The sequence below is a fragment of the Leiobunum rupestre genome, chromosome 1, assembly GCF_980474605.1.
Source record: "Leiobunum rupestre chromosome 1, qqLeiRupe1.1.hap1, whole genome shotgun sequence".
In the NCBI taxonomy this organism is placed as follows: Eukaryota; Metazoa; Arthropoda; class Arachnida; order Opiliones; family Sclerosomatidae; genus Leiobunum; species Leiobunum rupestre.
The window spans coordinates 43942386-43967763 of record NC_143384.1 but is presented as its reverse complement, the minus strand read 5'-3'; the positions used below and the strand labels follow the sequence as shown (position 1 = coordinate 43967763).

The 25378-nt window shown below is 34.0% G+C and overlaps 1 protein-coding gene and 2 non-coding genes across 3 annotated transcripts in view; all 3 read right to left on the bottom strand.

The window, feature by feature from the left end:
* Positions 1–25378, bottom strand: part of Dg (Dystroglycan) — a 109007-nt gene that overhangs the window by 78095 nt on the left and 5534 nt on the right. The window lies entirely within an intron of this gene.
* Positions 12170–12242, bottom strand: TRNAK-UUU (transfer RNA lysine (anticodon UUU)). Its single transcript has one exon. It is a non-coding gene; the product is annotated as a tRNA-Lys (tRNA).
* TRNAK-UUU (transfer RNA lysine (anticodon UUU)) lies at positions 16406–16478 on the bottom strand. The gene has a single exon. It is a non-coding gene; the product is annotated as a tRNA-Lys (tRNA).

Here is a 25378-nt window from a genome sequence, read left to right as displayed (position 1 = left end):
CATATCTCATATAGGTCTACATTACGCCCGACTTTGAACAAAATCGGCAATAAACACCTCGGGTACTCTCCTTGCGAGTGTCACTAGCATAAAATTCGACTTGTGACGCCGTGAATCGGAGATCTTACACTTGAAACTGGAGGCGTTGTTTTACAAGTCGAGCGTAAAACGAGGAGGTTGGCAGTCATCCCTTACCCCCGCACGAAGAGCTGGCTACCCCACATTACGAGAGTCGGAGAGTGTCTCCCGCGCGTATGGATACGGTGCATGAGCCCCGTCTACCAGGAGGCAAAGCCCTTCTAATTTTAACCCGGCGCGTCGTAGACTGTTTTGACGGCCGTAGAAAAACAAATCGCGTGTCACATTTCTGGCATGATGAACTCCGAACAAGTTCTTGACCGCTGAGACACCCCGTCTGCCGCAGCTACCCAGGAATGTCCGAGACCGGAGAGAGAGATAGGGTTTCGAGGCGAGGATAGTTCCTAGCACGTACCCGGAAGTTTAGGCCACGCGTTAGAGACGAACGGATGGACTGACTACTGCTACGTCCATTAGAAAACTGTCCGTACTTGTTGGGATGGATACCACATGCCTGCAGTCATGTACGGATATTTATGAAATAATCCAGTTAGGCCATGACGCGGTTCAAATTCAAATTCCCTGATCATTTTAAAAGGTTTCCCCCCTGACTTTTCCCTGGACATTTTAAAAGATTTCCCCCCTGACTTTTCCCTGGCCATTTTGAAAGGTTTCCCCCTGACTTTTCCCTGACCATTTTAAAAGGTTCCCCCCACCCTGATTTTTCTCTGGCCATTTTAAAAGGTTTCCCCCTGACTTTTCCCTGGCCATTTTGAAAGGTTTCCCCCTGACTTTTCCCTGGCCATTTTGAAAGGTTTCCCCCCTGACTTTACCCTGGCCATTTTGAAAGGTTCCCCCCTTGACTTTTCCCTGGCCATTTTGAAAGGTTTCCCCCCTGACTTTTCCCTGGCCATTTTGAAAGGTTTCCCCCCTGACTTTTCCCTGACCATTTTAAAAGGTTCCCCCCCTGACTTTTCCCTGACCATTTTAAAAGGTTTCCCCCTGACTTTTCCCTGGACAAAAGATTTCCCCCTTATTTTCCCTGGACATTTTAAAAGATTTCCACCTAACTTTTCCCTGACCATTTTAAAGATTTCCCTATGACTTTTCCCTGTCCATTTATAAGATTTTCCCCTGATTTTTCCCTGACCATTTTTAAAGATTTCCCCATGACTTCTCCCTGGACATTTTAAAATATTTCCCCCTGATTTTTCCCTCACCATTTTACAATATTTCCATATGACTTTTCCCTGGCCATTTAAAAAGATTCCCCCCCTGACCCCCCTGACTTTTTCCTGCCCATTTTAAGAGATTTTTCATTGTTTATTTAAGTCAGCACAATTTGTAACTTTATATTTTATTTTTATCTGGAGTTATTAATGAACTTATATTTTAGTGACTCTATAGGTTATGTTTAGCTAAAAAAGTATTATTGCAACGTTGTTATTATACAAAGCGAGTTACAAAGGTTACTCGGTGTAATCAGTGTAAAGGTTTACAGCTTTGACTGTACTAAAATGATTACGTTACTGAGAAACACATTACCAAAGACTACACTCAGCCTCGTCATAATCCATTGATAACATTAAAAATATTAAATTCGTAATTTTGAGCATCATTATACATTTCACGAAGGAAATATATCACAAATTTCCTCTCATGGTTAATATTCTCACAAAAAAACCCGCTGTTTATGACATAAAATAAATATTTAATCTCGGTTCAACAGTCCCAACCGAATTCTATCTCAATTGCACTATATCATTCAACACAGCTTCGATACATTGATATCCCTTTCAAGGATCGTATCGACTTAAAGTTACAGAAACGCAGTTACAACCGGAGAAGGGTCAAGGTCGAAGGATCAGCCATTACGATAAATAAATATAATTTTTCTTAGCAAAATTAGCCCATATTGGGAATTTTGTTGGTTATAAAAATGTTCCGTTTAAGACCATGTTGGGAATTTTATAATTACAAAAAATGTTCCGTTTAAGACCATGTTGGGAATTTTATAATTACAAAAAATGTTCCGTTTAAGACCATGTTGGGAATTTTATAATTACAAAAAATGTTCCGTTTAAGACCATGTTGGGAATTTTATAATTACAAAAAATGTTCCGTTTAAGACCATGTTGGGAATTTTATAATTACAAAAAATGTTCCGTTTAAGACCATGTTGGGAATTTTATAATTATAAAAATGTTCCGTTTAAGACCATGTTGGGAATTTTATAATTATAAAAATGTTCCGTTTAAGGCCATGTCGGGAATTTTGTTGGTTATAAAAATGTTCCGTTTTAGGCCATGTTGGGAATTTGGTTGGTTATAAAAATGTTCCGTTTAGGGCCATTTAAAAAAAAATAATAAATTATCGGCAGTGAATTCATTCCGAAGAAGATTGACTGAATTTGTTAAATATGAAAAATGTATTGTTTTTACTAATTGTAACGGGTTTTGTAGGATTGGTCGGATTTAAGTGACTTGACCGCTTGGTTGATGTACATAATTATAAGAAATGTCGGAGCCCTCAGTCAGGACCATAAACTTCGTGTAGGATGGTAAATCGTTCATAAAACTTAATAATCCCGGTCTATAAACATAACTTACGATCCAACAAAAATTAATATCCCTTATAATTAATAGAGGAGCGCGGTGTGGGAAAAACGGAAAACTTGGCATAATACCATATTGCCGCTTACGGTCGATATAAACCGAAAATCAGGCAGCATCACGCCATACTCCAGCATGGAGAAAAGCTCAGGAGCTTCAACGTAATGCTAGGTGTAGTTTCATCTTTTTTCAAGCGTCACCATGGTGCGAGACGGACGGTGCGGGCTGACATAAAGACCCCTAAACAGGGGGTGAAAACATAGGTTTTTTTAGCCCGTCACCATGATGCCCCAGGAGTACGACGTTTGAAACCTTAGCTTTTTTCAATCTCAAAGTTATTTCAAAAATCGGAAACTGATTTCGAGATTTCAGAGCACGATTTTCGTATTGATTTCTGGATTTCCATGATGATTTAGAGATTTTGGAACTGATTTTTGACAATATTTCTTCTAGAGTCTACGAGATTTGAACGAAAGTCGGAACCCTCGATGATACCAGCAACAAACACAACAAGGAGAACGCTACCCGTCAAAAGTTGTGCATTTTCTTGCGTACAGTTTTCATTGGTCAGACGCTTTAGCGCCTGCTGCCGTCGGAAGGGGAAAATTCGGAAATTGTTTTCCCCCCCACCCGTAAAACGTTCAGCGTTAAGGCTCGTCCAATGAAATTTGTACACAACTCTGCGTTAGCATGTTTGAAGGCTAGCTGCATTCTCCTCGCGTTTGTTGCTCCTAGACGCGAGTCGCTAAGGGGAGGTGACCAAATTGTATCTCAAAAAGGGGGTAAACACTGAGCAAGTCACGAGGATGACAGCCGGGGAGTGTGGGTTGGCAAAAACGTCTGGTATTTGGTGTCTTGTCACCATAATGCTACCCCTAAAGTGGGGGCTGACATAAAGTTTTCCAAAAAAAGGGGTAAAAACCAAGGTTTTTTTGCGCGTGAGGACGCCAACCGAGTCATTAGTGACGTTGACGCTCGATTTGTCGTCACCAGGGGCGGGAAAAGGCCAAGTGCAATATTCCACAAGCATTCGGTTTCGCTTTTAAATTTTCTTACCAATACGATTCCTTATATTTTCCTCCACGATATTCCATAACGTACGGAGGCCGAGGAGCGCAGACTAAAATTAAATAAAAAATAACGAGAGGGAACTTAGAGGCACATGCATCATAAGGAATCCCAACTATTTTTAACAGCAGACGGAGCCAGGGTACAATCAACCCGGCGGGATTGAAGCTTAGATAAACACTTTTTTCTCCATGGCATTTTGTTGTCATAAACTCTTTGCGAATAAGCTTTATTTTGTTTTTATACAACGAAAACTTTGTTTATAAGCCATGAAAACGTTAGTTCTGATCCTTTCGAGCCATAAATTCTCCTTCATTCTACGAATAAGTGTAAATAAGCTTTGGCCTAATAGGGCTGATGTTTGGGCCGTTACAAATTTCACTTGCTTGCTCGTAAAACTTTAACCTCAGAATTTTTTGCCTCGTGGAATTTTTTTCCCCTTGTGAATGTAATTATTTCGATTTAATATTGTTTATAATTGAATAATTTTATGATTTTTTCTATTGAAATTCCATATTTCCCCAAATTTATTTTCTTTAAAATTGAAAAAATTTATATTTTTCCTTGTAATTATGTTTAATTTGATTTCATATTGTTTATATTAAAAAAAAATTCAAGTTCAATTTCCTATATTTCCGAGTTCATGTGTTTCAAATTTATGCTTAAAATCATATTTATTTCTGAATATGATTATTTTAATTTTAATTTCTAATATCCCCTGTATAATAATGATTCCATTTTGATTAAAATGTAATAAGGTCTTCAAAATATGGTTAATTTCATTCAGTTTTGGTTTGCCAACGCCATCAACTCGTTTGATTATAATATTCATTCTAGTTTAAGTGACTTCAACACCCTACAACGCTATAGTATAGTTTATTTTTATTGTCGGCAACATCTACCAACGCCATCTACAAGTGTGATTAGATTACCAATTTTATATTTGGTATCAACAGCGTCTTCATGTGTAATTATAGTATTAATTTACCCACGCCATCTACATGTGTAATTATAGTATAAATATCTTAATCATTTTATGTTCGGTGTCGACATCTACCAACACGTCGACATCCGTGTAATTTTAATTTTAATTTTATTTTCTGTATCGAGAGCATCTACCAACGCCACCTACATGTGCAATTATAGTACTAATTTTATTTTGTTACCGAGATCATCTACCAACGCCACCTACATGTGCAATTATAGTACTAATTTTATTTTGATATAGAGATCATCTACCAACGCCATCTGCGTGTAGATATAATGTTCATTTTGTTTTTTTATATCGAGAGCATCTACCAAGGCTAATTACATAGTATTTATTATATTTTTTGTATCAAGAGCATCTACCAACGCCATCTACGTGTAGATATAATGTTCATTTTATTTTTGGTATCGAAAGCACCTACACGTTTGATCATAGTTTTCATTTTCGTAGAAATTTTATAGGTGGGGCAAAGTTTGGCGACACATATTGCAGGCACTTACAACGTGGAAAACGATCAGAGTCGGAACCACGCCTAACTTAAGGAAACCATATACGACAAAATTTCGAAATTGAAATTAATAAAATGGATTCTAGCGTATACTTGTTTTATCATCCTTTTAGAAAATCCGATATCGTTATCTTACTATAAAAAGAACCTTTCAGACTCAGGTCAATTTGCGCTATCACGTTTTGGGTGTAGATGTAATATCCTAGTATGTTAGTGTTCGAGAAAAATAAATTGTTTAGATGTATAGATTCTTGCGTTTACTATCTGCAGGGTTTTAATTTTTTTTTATACTTTTGAAATTAAAATCAATCGATTGTATTTTTTTAAACGTTTATTTCAATATTGATTTTGTTGATTTAATTTTAAATTTATTTTTTCAATATTAGTTTGGTTGATTTATATCATTTTTATTTTTAATATATTATTTTTGAATTAAAATAAATCAATTTGTAGATTTAATTAGTTTTTTGATCAATCGATTTTGTTGATTTAATTAGTTTTTTTTATCAATCGATTTTATTGATTTAACTCGTTTATATTTTTTAAATTAACATCATTCGATTTTGTTGATGATTAGCTATTATTTTTGATTAAAATCAAGTGGTTTTGTTGATTTAATAAGCTTTTATTTTTTAATTAAAATCAATTGATTTTGTTGATATAATTAGTTTTTATTTTGAATTAAAATCAATTGATTTTATTGATTTAATTAGCTTTTATTTTTGAATTAAAAATAATTGATTTTGTGGATTTAATTAGCTTTTATTTTGAATTAAAATCAATTGATTTTGTTTATTTATTTCGTTTTTATTTTTTAAATTAATTTTTCAACACAGATCCTATCGGTAATTCAACTAAAACTTAAGATAATTCACCTAAATTTGAATTTAAATAAATTTAATTATACTTGTTATTTAGTAGTGCATAATTTGGAGTAATGAAAGAAACTATTTAAATGGTTTTAATCAATGATGCAAAGTAGTGACAGGTTTCCCCTCAAATTTCCAGGTGCAAGAGCACCTAACATGTTTTTGGTGTGTAGTGTTAATGTATTTTGCCGTGAAAAAGATGACACTTGCCTGTATTACCGATTTAGTACTACCAAATGCTGAGATCCATTTTAGGATAAAAATAACCTATAAGCAGAAGTAAATAGTATCGTTCCTACTTCCTAGATAAGTATTCATCTAGGCAGGTTTTACAGAGCGAGTTATTTTCCCGCCACAAGCACCGATGTGTACACTCCGACTAAGGATTAAAATGTTAAAATTAAATTGTGTATATTTACTTATTTATCAACCGTATTTTCCCAATATTTATATAAAGTTGGAATATGATGCATTTAATATTTTAATATTTATTTTTAATATTTTAATATTTATTTTTAATATTTTAACATTTATTTTTAATATTTTAACATTTATTTTTAATATTTTAACATTTATTTTTAATATTTTAACATTTATTTTTAATATTTTAACATTTATTTTTAATATTTTAACATTTATTTTTAATATTTTAACATTAATTTTTAATATTTTAACATTTATTTTTAATATTTTAACATTTATTTTTAATATTTTAACATTTATTTTTAATATTTTAATATTTATTTTTAATATTTTAACATTTATTTTTAATATTTTAACATTTATTTTTAATATTTTAACATTTATTTTTAATATTTTAACATTTATTTTTAATATTTTAACATTTATTTTTAATATTTTAATATTTATTTTTAATATTTTAACATTTATTTTTAATATTTTAACATTTATTTTTAATATTTTAACATTTATTTTTAATATTATAACATTTATTTTTAATATTTTAACATTTATTTTTAATATTTTAACATTTATTTTTAATATTTTAACATTTATTTTTAATATTTTAACATTTATTTTTAATATTTTAACATTTATTTTTAATATTTTAACATTTATTTTTAATATTTTAACATTTATTTTTAATATTTTAACATTTATTTTTAATATTTTAACATTTATTTTTAATATTTTAACATTTATTTTTAATATTTTAACATTTATTTTTAATATTTTAACATTTATTTTTAATATTTTAACATTTATTTTTAATATTTTAATATTTATTTTTAATATTTTAACATTTATTTTTAATATTTTAACATTTATTTTTAATATTTTAACATTTATTTTTAATATTATAACATTTATTTTTAATATTTTAACATTTATTTTTAATATTTTAACATTTATTTTTAATATTTTAACATTTATTTTTAATATTTTAACATTTATTTTTAATATTTTAACATTTATTTTTAATATTTTAACATTTATTTTTAATATTTTAACATTTATTTTTAATATTTTAACATTTATTTTTAATATTTTAACATTTATTTTTAATATTTTAATATTTATTTTTAATATTTTAACATTTATTTTTAATATTTTAACATTTATTTTTAATATTTTAACATTTATTTTTAATATTTTAACATTTATTTTTAATATTTTAACATTTATTTTTAATATTTTAATATTTATTTTTAATATTTTAACATTTATTTTTAATATTTTAACATTTATTTTTAATATTTTAATATTTATTTTTAATATTTTAATATTTTTTCTAGAGATAATTTTGAATGAGCAGACAGCTCTCACACATTTAATTTAAACCTCTGTCGCCGAGACACTTGTGATCTAAATTTCAACTACAGGCAAGAATCCTATCGGGAAACAGCACTTACGTATCTTTACAGAAATAACATACTTTGGCGAATAAAATTAGTTCCAAAGCTTCAATTTTTTTGAATCGTAAATGTGACTGTTCAAGAGATTTTTATCCCTTTTTTTGTTATCACAGCTGTTATTTGGAAGAAACGTTTTATGCTTTAAAATGTTCCAAATGTCTTAAAGCAACTGTCGGCTCTTTGCCATCTGTATTATGAAAAGGCCCCTGTTATTAGAGAAAAATTCGACTTTACTGGAGAGTGTGGTGCCATCTATTAATGGCAGCGGAAGCTGAAATTCAAAATAGATAAACTATAACGTCGTCAGACAACCATTGTTGAGTATTATATTAAGACAACTTATACTCTCAGTGGCGGACTGGGTCTAATATTTTGGGCTGCCAAAAGTCAAAGGGCCCCAGCTTTAACAACTATAACGCTATCATGTTTGAGGGGCCCACTTCATGAACGGTCCGTGGGGCCCACCTGCCATCGGGCAGGTTCACTCTTTGGCCAGTCCGCCACTGTATACTCTACTTAGTGAACTTTAACCTCAATTATATATCCCATATAAAATATATTGTTGGAAATTACAATAATTTAAGTTATTGTAAATTTACAAACGAGCCAATCAACGCGAATGGTACTTTTATGTCCCGCCTTTTGGGTCAAAATGTAGCTTAAGCATCTTGTTTCGATTTCAACGCTAGCGACATCTGTTGAATAAAGAACCGACACTTGCTTTAAACATACACAGAGCGCAAGAACAAATGATACAGATTTGAAACCCGACTATGTTGAAGATGGCGCCACACAGCACTAGGGGGCTTTACCACTCTCTATTTAATAACGGCGCGCGACACACGTTCGGTGTCTCGAGTTAATATATACTTTATATCACCCAATAGTTGATTTTATAAAATGTCTTTACGCTTGCCCAATTTGTTGAAATGTTGCTGGAATAGTTCAGCCAATGCCTAAGAATGAGTTCATAAACTCTTTAGTGGGAGAGAAAACGGATCCACAGCTGAAGAGGGGAGGCAACATTTCAACAATATGGCCAAGGTTATTTTATAAAAAGAACTATTGCAAAGTACCGCGTAAATATAGAGTGGTGTCGTCTGAAACCCTGCGACGTCACCATTGTAATTTGCCTATTGATAAAAAAAGGTAACTGTCATGGCGTCCACTATTAACACTACAGCTGTGACGTTACAAGTTTTCAAAATCGTATCAGACGACATGGAGGAATAGTATGCATGTTGTCAGAATTTATAGCCCGCTGTACCGGTAAAATCAAGAAACCACACCAGCGGAGGCCGATCATCAGAATGCCCTACGCCAGCGTCCACAAGCCCGGACAGGTGACAAAACCAGCATGGGTAGCAGAACCCCACTACTGATGGTCGCACCCTCGACGCAAGCCGCTCAACCCAGCAGAAGGTGCAACAATGGGACGATCAGCCCGCCACTTCGCACACAGCAGTGGGATAGAGAACGGATGCTCTAGCAACTCCGGCCGACACCCCACCTACAAAGGCAGGGAGCCAAGCCCTTTGGAGAGAGCGCCTAAAGAATAGTATGCAGACGACAACACTCTATAGTCTTAGTCGATAGCTACGACGCAAAATTTTCGTTTTGAAAACGAAAACAGTTGAGAGAGTTGGCCGTTTTCGGTCTATCGAAATCTGGCAGCCTTGCCTGCCTTCCGGCCTGTATCTCCATACCGAAAATGGCCGACGATTACGCCGTCGAAAATATTTTACTAAACTGATCGGCAGCGTTTTTGACCGTTATTTTGAATTATCGACTAAGACTATTGTAAAATAACGTGGCGTCATTACCTCTACGCCGCTATCTCCCTATAGGCGGATAGACACTTTTCTCGTAAGAGATATTCTATAAACTTCTGTCCATAGTGCTTTTCCTTGGCATGCATTGTCGGTAAAAAAGTCTATTGGAATGTCGTCGCGCCGTTAAATCGAGAGTGAAACTTGCAGCGAGCGGTATTTGGGTTAATTATATTTGTATTTGATTAGAATCTCCGGATTTAATTTCCTGCGGGTGACTTCGAAGTCTTTCAAGTCACGTTTGAAAAAACAAACAAATTGGTGACTTCCTGGGATTGGTTACGTTGTAAAAATTAGCCGAGCTTAATTAAACAGTAAATTAGTCATTATATTTATTTTAAATCCAGTGCAAGGGCGAGATACGTTTCTCAGACTGCTTATGGCCTAAGGGTTGTAAGAATACACAGCGGTAATACCACTATTTGCATTCTGATTTCCCTGATTTTTCAAAATGCTTTTTCAAAAAGGTTTTACTCTGGTATCATCATAGCGGCTCTTGTAGAGAAAGTTCGTCCGCCATTTACTCCCAAGTAATCATAGATGGCGATACTGAGTTACTCACTTACTCAGAAGCAGACGAACATTCTTACAGTACCACCGCTTTATTTCCCACACTCGTTGCGAGGATGGTTTTGAAATCTCTACGTAATTATTATTAATTACTAATTAATAATAATAATTACAAACTAACGGTGGTAACTAATTAATATTCGTTACAACAGTTAGTAGTAAAATTAAACATAGTGCATTTTGAAAAACCATTTTGTATTTTTATTTTGAGCTGCAAAAACCATTTTACATTTTAAATTTAGAAAAACAAATTTTCGAAATGAATTTTGTACTTTGCATTTTACATTTTCCAATTTGAAAAAAAAAGCATTTTTAACAACCTTATGTTAGTTATATGAGAGAAGTAATAAAATTAATAATTTAATAAGAAACGTTTATTGATGTAAACTTTTACTCCGATTCTGCAGTGGCGAAAATGACTGCCTGAGCCCATTTTTCCAAATAAATTCTGGATAAACAGAGGTTTTATCAGTTTACGCCGGCTTTTGAGAAGGAGCTGAAAGTTTTTTAATTCTGTGCTCTCGTTCAAGTGATTAATCAGGGGTGAGTGACATGTCAAGGTCATGCCAACTTGGACGAATAATTACTGGACTCGAAACCTAAGCAAAATCCCCGGTTCCACAATTTGCATCGTCCGTCAGCGCTCCTTCCGAGATAATCGAGAAATATTTATATCAAAATAAAAAACACGTGCGTAAATATGTCAGATGACCCGCACTCCGTCGTCTGCTATGCGTTTTTTAATAGAAGTCAGGCTTTTGGCATTTTAATAGGCTTTAGATTATTTAATTAATTTAAATAGGAAGTTCGCTTTACCGTTTTTGCATATTTAGTTTGTGTTAAAGTTTAAATAGATTATAAATTTAAAAATGCCTAGTTAAAATGGAAATAAAAGTGTAAGCTTTGACGGCAGTGACGAGCTAAGAACGTGTTTAGTATTTGGATAGAAATATTTCCAATACTTGACACTACGACGCTGAAAGCGGCGCTGCCGTAAAAGCACCAAGCGCGCCATTTGGTTTCGGGTCCAGTAATTATTCGTCCAAGATGCCAATACTTGGGGATAGGGATGGGACACCCGTGGCGGAAGTATGACAACCACCCGTCGTCGCTGCCTCCTAGACGCTTGGGATTACAGGACTACGCCACAGGAGTTGAAAGTGCAGCTCCAAATCTCCTGTTATAGGCTTCAAGCATCATAGCAGACGAAAATTGAAAATTACACTACAGCCATCGGTAGATAAGCTTGGAAAATTAATGGCAACACGTTTGTGATAAGGCAGAAGAGAGAGCGGGGGCCTCAAAATAGTTCTAAAAATACGCAAAATAATTTAAATTAAGCGTTAACTCATTATTGTTAACTTCTTACTTCTTGAAAATCGTATTTATTTTAAAGTTAAATCATCATATTTTTTCCTATTTTGAAAAAAAATTTAAACGGGCCCCAAAATCTTTCTAAGTGGCCCAAACAAATAAAACTATAGGGCCCCGGGTACTAAATCGCGGGCCCGGGTTTGAATCCTTCTCCCAAATATATCCCCATGAACGTAAATCTATTTCCAGTAATAACGGTTTTCAAATATGGTTTATCATGGGCCCGGGGCTAATTAGAACTAATATTAGATGTAAAAATATTTAAATTCAAAATAAAACTATAAAAAATCTTTCAGATCCAATGTTTTAGAACTATTTCTCCATTTTCAGAGCAATTCTTAAACGTGCTTATTTATTATTTAATATTTTAGCTGACATAACTCCAAAAAGATACTCCGCCCGAACAGGGACTCGAACCCTGGACCGTTAGGTTAAAAGCCTAACGCTCTACCGACTGAGCTATCCGGGCTTACAGTTTGTTCCCTTAGGATAGCTTAAGGCGCGATAGCGTCGCCCTCCAGTGTCCGTAAAGGAAACTATGCAAAATAAATAACCGTTATCTGCCGTTCTTTCCAAGATTCTGAATGTTGGAAAATACGGATAAAAAGGTTTTGCCTTTGAGTGTCTTCACGCGTAGCCTACATGATTATAAAGACCAGTGCACGGTTTCCGACAACTGGGGTACATTTTAACGACTTAACGACTGGTTTTTTGCTTCTGATTAATGAGAGATGGTTATCAGATAATGTAACAGTTCGCAACGCCATATTATTTTAGTTATTTAGTTCCCACCAAAAGGTCAGAGACCCATCACGTCAAGTTTGCTGGTCAAGTTAGACTGGGGATGGTCTTCAAGAAATCCGGGAGAGGTCTTGACTTTCGAAACGGGGTAGTAACGAACCTAGTGGAAACAGCGTTGCCCGATTTATCTGTCCGAATTATTGTACAAGGATAAAGAATTATAGTACAACAATATAAAATACGGTACCATTATAAAATAGTATTAATTACTTTAAATATAAAGTGTTTGTTGCAAAACATGCAGATAACTGTTCTCGTTTGTCGTTTCTTTATGGGGAGTGGATACCAATTATGGTATCAACCATAGAAATCGGAATAACTATCTTGAACGATTTTGGAAATTTTGCCGCGCGCGCCGATTAGAAATTTCGATTTCTATGGTATCAACAATCGAGTGATCTGGCAACACTTGAACGTGGGCTTAATATTGAGTCGCTTGAAAGCAAACATTACGTAACTTTAACTATACTTTTAATTAGTATAAAGTTACGTGGTTTTTGCTTCCAGGCGACGAATTTATAGCCGCGACGGTTTCGAAATATCAAATTTTAACATTTTGGTGTCGAATGTATTTATAGTATGGCTAATAAACCATCCTGGTTTAAGCCGGATTTAACCACCAAACAAAATCCATGGTTAAATTAACTTTTTTTTATTAAAAAAAAATTAGAAATTTATTAGAAATATTGAAAAAACTAACCTTCACTTTTTGTCGCAAGTAATGAGAGCTAGATATAAGCAATTAGGGGATCTTCAAATTCATTTTGCGCGTGAAAATAATACGCTGCCATGTTAGGGTATAAAAGCAGGTAAATAAGTCTGCTATACCTCACAATGTAAAGGTACTGTCACGCGCAAAAACGTCATTTTGAAATCGGGCAATTTGATACATTTTTATTAATGGATTTAACCGGCTTAAGCCACCGGTTACATCCGTTTTTAATCATACTGGATTTTTAGATTTTTAAAAAAGGCTCCGAAATCTTTCGAAACCGTTTCAAAACATTTCCAAAGGGTGTAGCGTTAACGCGGCTTATGAATAGTTAATAAGAAATGCTTGTTGTTTTAGTAGTAGAAATAATGTAAATATAAAAATAGCACCATTATAGTACAATAGGTTGGTACTGTATATAGTACGCTCTCAAAATAATAATACCATTTATAACATGATGCAAAATTATGGTATTTGTACCTTAATTATAGTACGTAGACAAAGGCAACGCTGAGTGGTAACCTTGCCGTTGTTTAGGAGAGTTCCTAGCGAGGGGTCGGACATTTACCAAAATCCCGTACACTTTGTCTAAAATCGCAAAATCTTTTAACTCTATCTATGGTAAATTAACATTGAAATCCCAAAATCACTTCAAAAAGTAATGATAAAATCGCCAAAATCTCTACGAAATCCCGAAATCCCGTACACAATAATGGCAAGTGTCCGACCCCTCGGATCCTAGTGGCCGAAATTGGCAAACTAAAATGATAAAAATAAATTGAAGAAATTTCCCGCCCAAGGGACTTTCATAATAAAGTTTGACAACGGTTCGAGGTACCATTTTACCGTTCGTAATATTTTCACCATGAATGAATAACGAAAAACTCGTTTTAAATCGGAGAAATGAACGAGTCGTTACGGTTATAATTAAGGGGGGTTTATTGGCAGCTTAATTAGGTGGGAATATTTCACGCTAGGAAAGAATTTTAAGGCCCCGCATTCAAGGCGTCTTAAGCCGTTAGTACCGAGAAAGGAAAAAATAATTTCCAAGGTCAACACTCGGGCTGCAGCAGCCGTTCGTAATTACAGCAGAAATTCCACACCAATTAGCCCGCCAAAAGACGAAATAAATTTTTTTAAGCCTAATGTTGATAAGAAAAATATTATGGGCCAAGCAAAAGTACAAAGAACCCAGCGTTGCCATACGTACTATAATTATAGTAGAAATAAATATTATAAATGGTACTATTATTACTATTATTTTGAGTACCACAATGTACCATATTACTATAACGGTACTATTTTATATTTACATTATTTCTACTACTAAAATAATAAGAATTTCGTCGCCTGAAAGCAAAAACCACGTAACTTTATACTAATTAAAAGTATAGTTAAAGTTACATGGTTTTTGCTTTCAGGTGACAAAATATTAAGCCCACGTTCAAGTGTTGCCAGATCACTCGATAGTCCATACCAAAGAAATCGGAATTTCTAATCGGCGCGCGGCAAAATTTCCAAAATCGATCTAGAAACGGCACACGAGAACAGTTATCTGCATGTTTTGCAACAAACACTTTAAATTTAAAGTAATTAATACTATTTTATATTGATACCATAATTTTTATAACCTTTGTACAACAATTTGGTCAGAAAAATCTGGCAACGCTGAAAAATTACTATACATTGACGAATCTAAATGGATATTGCAGAACGTCTGGAAACTAATTATAATTAAGATATATATTTTAGAAAAAATCAGACTTCTATGATCTAGACATCATTGAAATTATATTCAGTTCGTTTTCTATGCAATTCAAAAAATATTTTAAAACATTCTGACAGACATAAACGGCAGCACCTATAAACATGCCCAAACATCCAAGTCGATTTTATGAATAAAAATATAATATATTCCAACGAAGAAATCCATTTGAATCAGGTGATTTGAGTTCCTAGTAACACCCATGAATTATTACATTTTATCTTCGTAGGTAAATTATTATCCGAATTTTCGATAACAATAATTCTAACATAATATTTGCCTCTAATAAAATATTATACTCAGTATGCAATATAAATTTTAAAACTCGCATTGTATTTATTAATTCCCGGTATTAAAACTAAGCCCGTTACCCGGTTTTAATTGGAAGTGATCGTTGTCATGGTAACGATAATCCACGCCTTCCTATAATATTATAGACCAGTCGAAAAACATTGGCTTCTAAATTCTCGGAAACGATAATGGCATTGGAAGGAAAACAAGGAAATAAAATATCGTTAAGCTTTCGTGGAAACGGGGGGGATAGTAACGCCACCTGGATTCGTGTTTGAGAACTAGACTATTGCGTGCGATTTCTAAGTCTCGCTAAGCCTAAATGTTTACTGGAGATAATCTACGGCAATGTGACATAAACACCACTTTATCGGATAGTGAAAAATGTATTTTGGTACATGTTAGTAAATAATAAATATAATTTCGCCTTAATTTTCGAAAATTTTGTTGAAATCTAGAATATTCTTCGAAACAAAATGTAGAAAAATATCGAATAGCAACGTATTACAATAACGGTCTGATCAATGCCCATTTAAATTTAATTTCGAATATAATTAATTTATTAATTGCTATTATCATAAGTATCCTAGTAGATCATTATTTAAATGAAAAATGTACCTTTAATGAACGCGAATTTCCCGCCAAAACCGAATCACTGCTCAAAATATACCGCGTATATTAATGCGCCTAACGATTTACAATGACCAAATTACACTCCAAAACGTATATTGCGTCATTAATTCATTATGGTACCAAATTTATTTTAATTAACTCAAATAATTTTCACTTTAAAATTATTATTAAAAATTACACTAAAAGAAATGTAACAATTAAAATGATAAATTAAACTTTTTTCAAATTATCTAAAAAAATATTTTTTCAGATTAAAATTACAATTATTAATAATTACACTAAAATAAATTTTTCATAAAAGAGCGATATATTAAAATTTTTTTTAAATTATTTATATGTTTCAGAATCAAATTAGTATTATTATTAAAATTTCACCCAAATAAATCTTACAAATAAAATATTTAATACATTTTAGTACAAAAAAATACTCCGCCCGAACAGGGACTCGAACCCTGGACCGTTAGGTTAAAAGCCTAACGCTCTACCGACTGAGCTATCCGGGCATGTCTGCTTCGGGCGAAAGAGGCGTACATAGACCTAAGCCCGCGATAGAAGCCTCTCCGGTCTCGGAGGGAAATTCACTCCCCCATCTTTGTCTTCCCCCACTCCTCTCTATTTCTCGCAAGGAGAATGTAGCAGCGGAGTGGAAATCGAATTATCCTTGCAGAGAGAGTGAACGCCTTCCGCCGGGCGTGGGCTGGGAGGAAAAACACGCTTTCTTCATTGCGCGCGCGAATAAATAAATGATGGTACATTTAATGAGACTGAAAACTGCGTATCTCTGTTTTTAGTGTTTTGAACAATCGCTAACCTAATTTTGGACGTGATGTTTCCCATACTTTCTTAAAGGGCTACTAACACAATATTTCAAAATAGCAAGCTGATACTTTCTAAATTATCTTCAAGTTAACGGAAATTAATTCATTGATAATTAAATTAGTGTTGTAAGTCGGAAAATGAACGAAGCTTTTTTTCCGGGAAAATTTTCAGTATTTTTCCGAAAAAAAGTTTTCCTTCCATGATTAGTCTAATCAAGAATTAATCTATTTATATCATATATATATATATATATATATATATAAATAGATTAATTCTTGATTAGACTAATCATGGAATATATATATATATATATATATATATATATATATATATATATATATATATATATATATATAGATCAATTCTTGGTCTAATATATTGTTTGGAAATTTAAAGGAAAAGTCCAGGTTGGATAAAACTTGGGCCTATTTGAAAGATCATGTTTAAATAAACTCAAAAATAACAGTCGTAAAATTTTATCTCTTTTTAATGACGAGAAATTAATTTTTAAACGAGCGAAATTTACCCGCCAAGCGAGCGGACATTTTGTTTCGCGGTCACGTTTTAGGACATTAATCACGTGCTGTTCGCGCTATAACAGCGCTCTGTTCCCTGCGCACGCTTGCTCCGCGTGCAATCTGCGGAGGGAAGGCGAAAGAAAATGGCAGCTCGCTTGGCGGTAAATTTCGCTCGTTTAAAAACTAATTTCTCGTCATTAAAAAAAGATACAATTTTACGACTGATATTTTTGAGTTTATTTAAACATGATCTTTCAAATAGGCCCAAGTTTTACCCAACCTGGACTTTTCCTTTAAATAAAGCGGAATTTTCTCCTCATTTTTTCGAATCTAAAAGTAAAACTAAATCTCTAGACTAGTTTAAACTGATTAACAATGTAACACTATTAATGTTTTGTAGTATGTTTACTGATATTAGACATTTTATATCGATAAAAAGTTAAAAACATTTAAAACCCTTAAAAAGTAATTTATTATTTTAATTTTCCGATTTGCGGAAAACTTTCCGCAATTAGGAAAATTTTCTGGAAATTTTTCCTCATTTTATTTTTTCGGAAAATTAACAATTCTAAATTAAATAATGATTATTAATTGAAAAAGAAAATAAAAAAAATTTTAAACACGTTAAATGTTTTTTAATTTTAATTTTTTTTAAAGCTTTTGATGTCTAAATGACTATAATGAACCAATGCCACAAATATAAAATATACCAGGAAACTCTAAAGGTATACACTAAGGTTCCATTGGGACGGTGATAAGAAAGCACGTCGAGAAAAAGGCGGGGCTTAACTACGTCAAGTGTAAGACGTAACACGACATTTCAAATTCATTGGCTCGAGGTTTGACGCGAAAAGAATGCGTCGTCATGGTAACAAATAGGCGATCTTCCCGCGCAAAAAAAGGCTTATAAAACAATGGATTTAAAAACCTCAATTTGTTATCGTACTTAATATTTTAAAGTAATTATGATGTTCTTCGCGAAAGAAGTGTAGTGATACCTAATTTCAGGTATTTGTATGGTTCTAAAAGAGATAATCAGGTAGGCTAATAATATAATTATTAGGGTAGCGAGGCGCGAGAGTTTTTCTCGTGAGTTTTCCCGCTTTAAGACACGCCCGTTTCTACGAGCTTCATCACGGCCGTAAAAATCTACCTTAGACATTCCAAGTGCATATCTATATAGTTTCCTGAATATACTTATTTAAAATATTTTAAAAAACATTCATTGGTGGAAATTTGTGACGTCATATATTACGAGCTAATGGAGCAATCGGTAACCATTTTTTTTATAAAACGAATATTTTGGAATTCCGTAACCTCTAAATTATTTTTTTTAAATTACATTTTTATAGATTTACGTGCCTACAGTCATCCTTAAATATGTATATATGTTAAATGAAACCATTGTATGATTTGAAATAAAGATACTTCAAGGTTTATTATTATTAAATTTATAATATTCGTATATTTTGAAAAATATTTTATTAACGTAGGATATTTTAGCTATATTAAAAAAAATCGACCTTCTGACTGGCTTGTTATAATACACCAAATATCTTAGTGTACCATTTATACTACCAACTTAAATACAATCACCATAGCAGTGTTGCCAGTTATGGTTTGTACAAAGTCGATATTCGATCAATATAATATCGCTTTGAAAATATAAAATTCAAATTTCTAAGAAACGTAATTTAAAATACATTAAAATAATTTTTTTCCGATTTTAATTTAAATGTAAATAAATATAATTTTAAACATGAAAATTTAAATTTAAATCGAACCGTAAGTTATTAAACGAAAAAGCCGCCGAACAACTAGGGATATATTTAAATCACTAATAACTATAACGTAATCCGTAACCAGTAACATTGAGAGCCGTTGCTACGTCAATATGACGAGGCACCTACCATTGGTCCCTCTTTGACGTCACCACGCGGTTGTACGTTCGTAATAGTTAGTGTAGGAAGCCGTTGGCTCGCGTGGCATGAAGGGCTTTCCACCACTCCCTACACATTGTAACCTGACCACCTGGGATAAAGGCCTTAAAAGTCGCTAGATGACTTGGGCCTAAGGTGGAGCCTTGGTTTTAAGCCTAGCTGATTTCTATTATATCTCCTGCCTATATTGCCATCCGTTATACGACTCCTTTAGATTTACTCCACAGTCGCGCTATAGAATTTCTCGATTCGATTTCTGGGGACATGAATACGCGTATTAGGCGATTGCTTGCATTTATAATTGAAGCGAAAAGAGTGCCTCGTCACGCGTTTTCCTCAAACGAAGGACACAACCTTAAGCCAATAATGGGCTTTTGAGCCCTAATGAATGGATTGGATCTCAAAGCGCTCTGACAGATTCAATAAACATCGGAGAACAAACAGCGTTTTATTGTCGACACAAGCAGACGATTTTCTTCGCTTCTAGCCCTAATTCCGCACCAGCATTAATGGAATCACCCAAACCCGGAGACCATTTTCTTACTTCTTATGGATCAACTGGGATTATAGCCTCGTACAGGGTGGTGCTATTTCTCTGGGACCGTTTGTTCAACGAATAAAAAATAATATTATAATACTTCAATGTAATATTCAAATTAGAAATTTTTTAGAACGATATTAACGATATTAAAATAAAATAAAAACAACCACTTTTGCGTAGTAAATTTTTTTTCAAACATTTTATTTAAAATGTTTAAAAAAAAATTTTACTTTGCAAAAGTGGTTGTTTTTATTTTATTTTAATATCTTAATGCATAGGGTTAGTCAAACCTCACCGATATTAACAATAATGTAATTATTTAAATTACTATATATCCCTGACCATGTTTACAATTTTGAACTATTTTATTTTTATCAGAAGTTAAAGGGGAATTGTCACCAAAACCAAAATTAACGAGGTTTTTTTTCAGGATGATAGAAAATATATTAATGATTATGTCCCTGAAATTTTATCGTTATTGGAAAAGTATTTAAAAAGTTCCGCTACTTTTTCCTCAACTTACATCAAACGGCTCCAAAAATTTCAGAAATCGCGGTTGAACCTACGTGCAGCGCCAAAAGAATGAAGCGGCAAAAATTTTAGAAAGTGCGGCGTGTAAGGCATTTTAAAAACACGATAAACTACAATCTAGGAGTATAACTTGGTTGAAAAGCCAAGGAGAATGTCGTAGCAGACGACACTTCCAACCGAAAAACGGTAATACCGGTGAAAATAATATTCCGTTCACGAGATGGCGCTGCAGGTAGGTTCAACCAAGCGGTTCTGAGATTCTCGAGTCGGGGGGAAAACACGAAATTTGGTTGCTAATAATAAATCAAATACTGGAAATATTAACATGAAATTTTTTGTATAACCATTTTCGGACGTCCTCTATCCATTTAAATGGTTTTTAATCAATTTTAGGGTGGTGATAATTCCGCTTTAAAGAAAATTTACTACAGCTTATATTTTACTATAAAACGGGGTTCACACTAGCCTGTGAAAATCGTTTTCGACCGTGTTGGAATGGTCAACTTGAATTTTTTTTTGAGCCACTTCGATAGAGTGATCGTTGAAAAATGGAATTATACTTTTCAAAATTAATTTTGATTTCTCAAAACGATCGAACACGGTTCTCAAAGTCTCTAGTGTGAACGCGACTGATATGTGATTCTTCGTGTTACGTTTTAACTAAAAACATTGTTGCAACGTTTACAAAAATTGTTTATTGAGACAGGGGCGTAGGAACGTTCTAGAAGTTGGAGGGGGCAAAGTGAAACCAAAAGGGGTCTGGAGAATGGTTTTGAATTTTTAATGGACTGTAGCTTCTCCGAATGCATTGGTTCATTTTTCTACTATATACATTGGCGGGAAAAGACTGAAATTTAAACACATTTGAGGTTCTATAAGCTAAACGCTTTTAAAATGATAATTTGAGCCTTGCGAAGATTTCGACTGACCAAAAAGTTGGAGGGGGCAATAACATTAGTTGCCCCTCCCAGTAAAATTCTAGGGAGGGGCATTGCCCCCCTTGCCCCCCCTGGTTCCTACGCCCCTGTATTGAGATCAGGAACATAAGATTTCTGACTTTTTACAGTTCAAGATTTTTAAGGACTTTTTGAATATTATGGTGGATAACCTATTTTCACATTTATCCCACCAGGTTTAATATAAGCTAAGGTAAGCGGCGCTAATTACGTTAAAAACAAGTCGTAACGACACTACGAGTGTTAGCAGAACGATTTTTCAATTTTCTTTATCCTCCCTTTAAACTACGTGAAGTTTCAAAGTTTAATTTTAACCTTTAATAGTTACTGAAAAAGTGAAAATATGTAAATAATATTTCTAAATTCATAAAGCAAGTGTAGGCTCGACGTGAAGTAGCTCTTTTTTCAATAGATGTCGCTAGCGTCGAAATCAAAACATAAAAGTACCCCTCGCGTTGATTGGCTCGTTTGTAAATTTGACAATAAATTAAATTATAGTAATTGTTTACAATATATTATATATGTGATATATAAATTAGGTTAAAGTCCATTATGTAGAGAATAAGTTGTCTAATTATAATTCTCTACAATGATTCTCTGACCATCGACAAATGTCGATGCTCTGACCAAAGAGTATAAAAACTACGTAACCTAGAGATATAATGACGGTCGAAAGCAGTAAAGGAAGTTGTAGCAACCGGGGGGGAAGGCACTCAGTGAATTTGCACTTCAAATTTCGGTACCGCAGCGCCACTACGGCAGTATTTAGTACAATAAATAATAAAACCGTAGAAAAATGGCAGTTACGGTGTTGCGGAGGTGCTAAATTTGGCATTTTGGATATTTAATTGTCTAATATCTGTCAATTCAAAAAAGTGACAGTAATTGGTTACTGTTTCGTGATTTTTATAGTTAGAATTTATGGATTCGTTGTTTCGGTGTTTATTTTCAAAAAGTGAAGAATAAGGCATTTGTTCTCTAACGTTGCCAAGTCCTAAAGGTAACCAATTCCTTAAGGAATTTTCAAGAATGTTGAACTAAATCAAAATGATTGCCACTTAAAACTGCCGTAGTGGCGCTGCGGTACCGAAATTTGAATTGCAAATTCACTGAGTGACTTCCCCCCCCGGTTGCTACAACTTCCTTTACTGCTTTCGACCGTCATTATATCTCTAGGTTACGTAGTTTTTATACTCTTTGCTCTGACCATCGACAAATTGCTCTGACGACGTTGTTGTTTCGCTATTTTGAATTTTAGCCTCCTTCACCGTTAATAGATTTTCGAAGAATCGGATAGAGTCATTGCCATCTCTAATAACAACGGCCTTACCATAATGCAGGTGGCAATGATAGAGCCGACAGTTGCTTTAAAAACGAGCTGACCTAACAAATTGAAATACCCTGTATTTTCCATTAGTCGAAAACTAAAGGATCCAAATGAAAAAGAAATGCTTCCACGGCTCACTTAATCTACTTTTAAGACACGGTAGAGGTAGAAGCAAATTGGCCTTTCAATCCTACGGAATATCAAGAAGCTATTTAGGTTACCGAGAACGTACTACTCTATATTCCTGCTCGGAATGATCTCCTACCTAAGTTCGTCTCTCAAACGGAAACTCTCCATTTTTGGAATTGCATAGCGACATCTATAATTGGTGGTAAGATCTAAATTACCAATTTAGTTCGAGCAACTTTATTAAAAGCCGAATTTTTAGGTTTAATTATTTTAAAGGGCCACCAAACGTTTGATTTTTTACCAGTTTTTCAGCGTGAGCTGCGGAAATAGGGTGTATGATATTGATTGGTCTGACCGACTATGACGTAGTACGGAAGAGGAGGAGCTAGTTGCTTTTTACCCAGATTTTTCAAATGCCCTTTAAAGGGCCACATCGGCGTTTGAATTTGACCTGTTACACACGCTAGTTTTCAGAATAGAATTGGTCGTGCTAAATTTGGGCCTTATTTTTCAAGCGCCCGTAAGGCCCTTTAATTAATTAAAAATATCAAATAATTCGGTAGATTATTAATTATTATAAAAAATTACTTAAATCGAGTACCAAAAGATGGCAAAACTGTTTCAATATAAATAATAATAATAATCAACTAGGCTAATACACTAGGCACCACCTTAGGCCTAATTCACCAAGTGATTAGTTCCGGTGGCCGGTTTACAATGCGTAGGAGGGTGGTGGCAAGCCCTTCAAGTCACAACAACTCCCTACACTAACTATTACCTTTAAGTAAGTTTTTATGAAAGGGGAAACCGAAGAGCTAGTTGGAAAACCCCTTAAACCAGTGTGGAGAGAACTTGCAAACTCTACGCAGAAGGAGTTGTTCTCAAGCTGGGATCGAACCCGGTTCCTTTTGCTAGGAGGCGAAAGTGCTAACCATTCCGCCACCCCAAGTTAAATCTGGTTCTATGTTGATTTGCTTCTTAAATCAGGTCGACTGGTACGTTCTCGATAGCCTAAGTAAATTCTTGGATAAATTGAACACTAAGGACACCCGATCTTTATAGACCAAAACGTTTTTTTTCTCGAGACCAATAACATCGAAAATCCCAAAACGCAAAAACAAATCATTTAACCTAAGCCTTTGCTAGGCCTCGGTCGCAACCAGACGCGGAAAAGTAACGTTAAAGTGACGTCACCTTTTATCAATTTCCGGGGGTACTTGAAACGCGGCTGGTGGCGCGGGAACCCGAGATAAATTTCTTGGCACCGACCACGGAATTCTAAAATAGCAGAGGTTAAGCAGAGCGCTCTAGAAGTTTGAGAGTCACGTGATCATGCTCCACGGTTTTCTTTTCGCGTTTATACTTCAGAGTTAGAACCTTTTACAACTTAAAGACGACGCCATATTTATGTCGAGCTAATGTGACTCGTAGTATAATATTTATGTTATAATAAAAATACTGAATATTTAAATTTTACCGCTCAACAGATCGAGTCATAATTATGGCAGGTTGTTTATTGTCTAGCAACGAGCGTTTTAGCAATTTTAAATACTGGTTTAAAGCCACTGTCGGCTCTATCAATGCCACCTGTATTATGAAAAGGCCCCTGTTATTAGAGATGGCCATGAATCTATCCGATTCTTCGAAAAAACGCTATTTAGTGGAGTGGGTATTAACGGGGAACGGAAGCTAAAATTCAAAATAGCGAAACAATAACGTCGTCAGAGAGCCATTATACAGTATTATATTTAGACCACTTTTACCTAAATTATATATCTCATATAAAATCTATTGTTCGAAATTACTATAATTTATGTTATTGTCAAATTTACAAACGAGCCAATCAACGCGAAAGATACTTTGGGTCAAAATAAAGCTTCAGCATCTTGTTTAGATTTCGACGCTATCGACATCTGTTGAAAAAAGAGCTACTTCACCTAGAGCCGACACTTTATCATTGAGTTGGCAATAAATAGAGGTACAACTAAATCTGGCTAGCGCGGGACCAATTTCGTTCAATAAGGAGACTTTATCAACTTTATCGTTCTACCGTGGCGGCATCTGTCTCTAGTGGTGGCAATATATTGCAATTGAATTTTTTCGCGAATCTGATGCGAAATTGAAATGTGTGATTTCTCGTAACAAACAAACCTTTGAAGTTGTTTAAAAATAATTTTATTCTGTCAACACGATCCTTTTTAACTCAAGTTACGGTGAGTTAGCTAATAATTATTTATTTTTAGCCATATAACTTTACAAAATATAGTTGGCGCTACCGTCTAATTATAAAGATGAATTTCGTACAGTCTTATCAGAACAGGTCCCGCGTAACCATGGCAACCGAAATCGTATTTGTAATTCTAGCAGTATTATTCCCAATTCTATGCACTTTATTTAAATTATAGATTATATGTGAAATCGGAGACACATTTAAGGTAAAGAAGGGTACACGAAAACCAATGTTTGTGTTTAGACAATACTCACAGCCGTACATAAGAAACGTTTTAGTATTGGTTAAACACGTTTTTATTTTCTTCTTGTACCTTGCTTGGTTTAGCGCTTATTGCAGCCTACTGCCAGGGCCTAGTGGGCCACACTTTGAAGCTCTCTGGCGCTCTTTTAACTCATCGTAGGAAAATGGG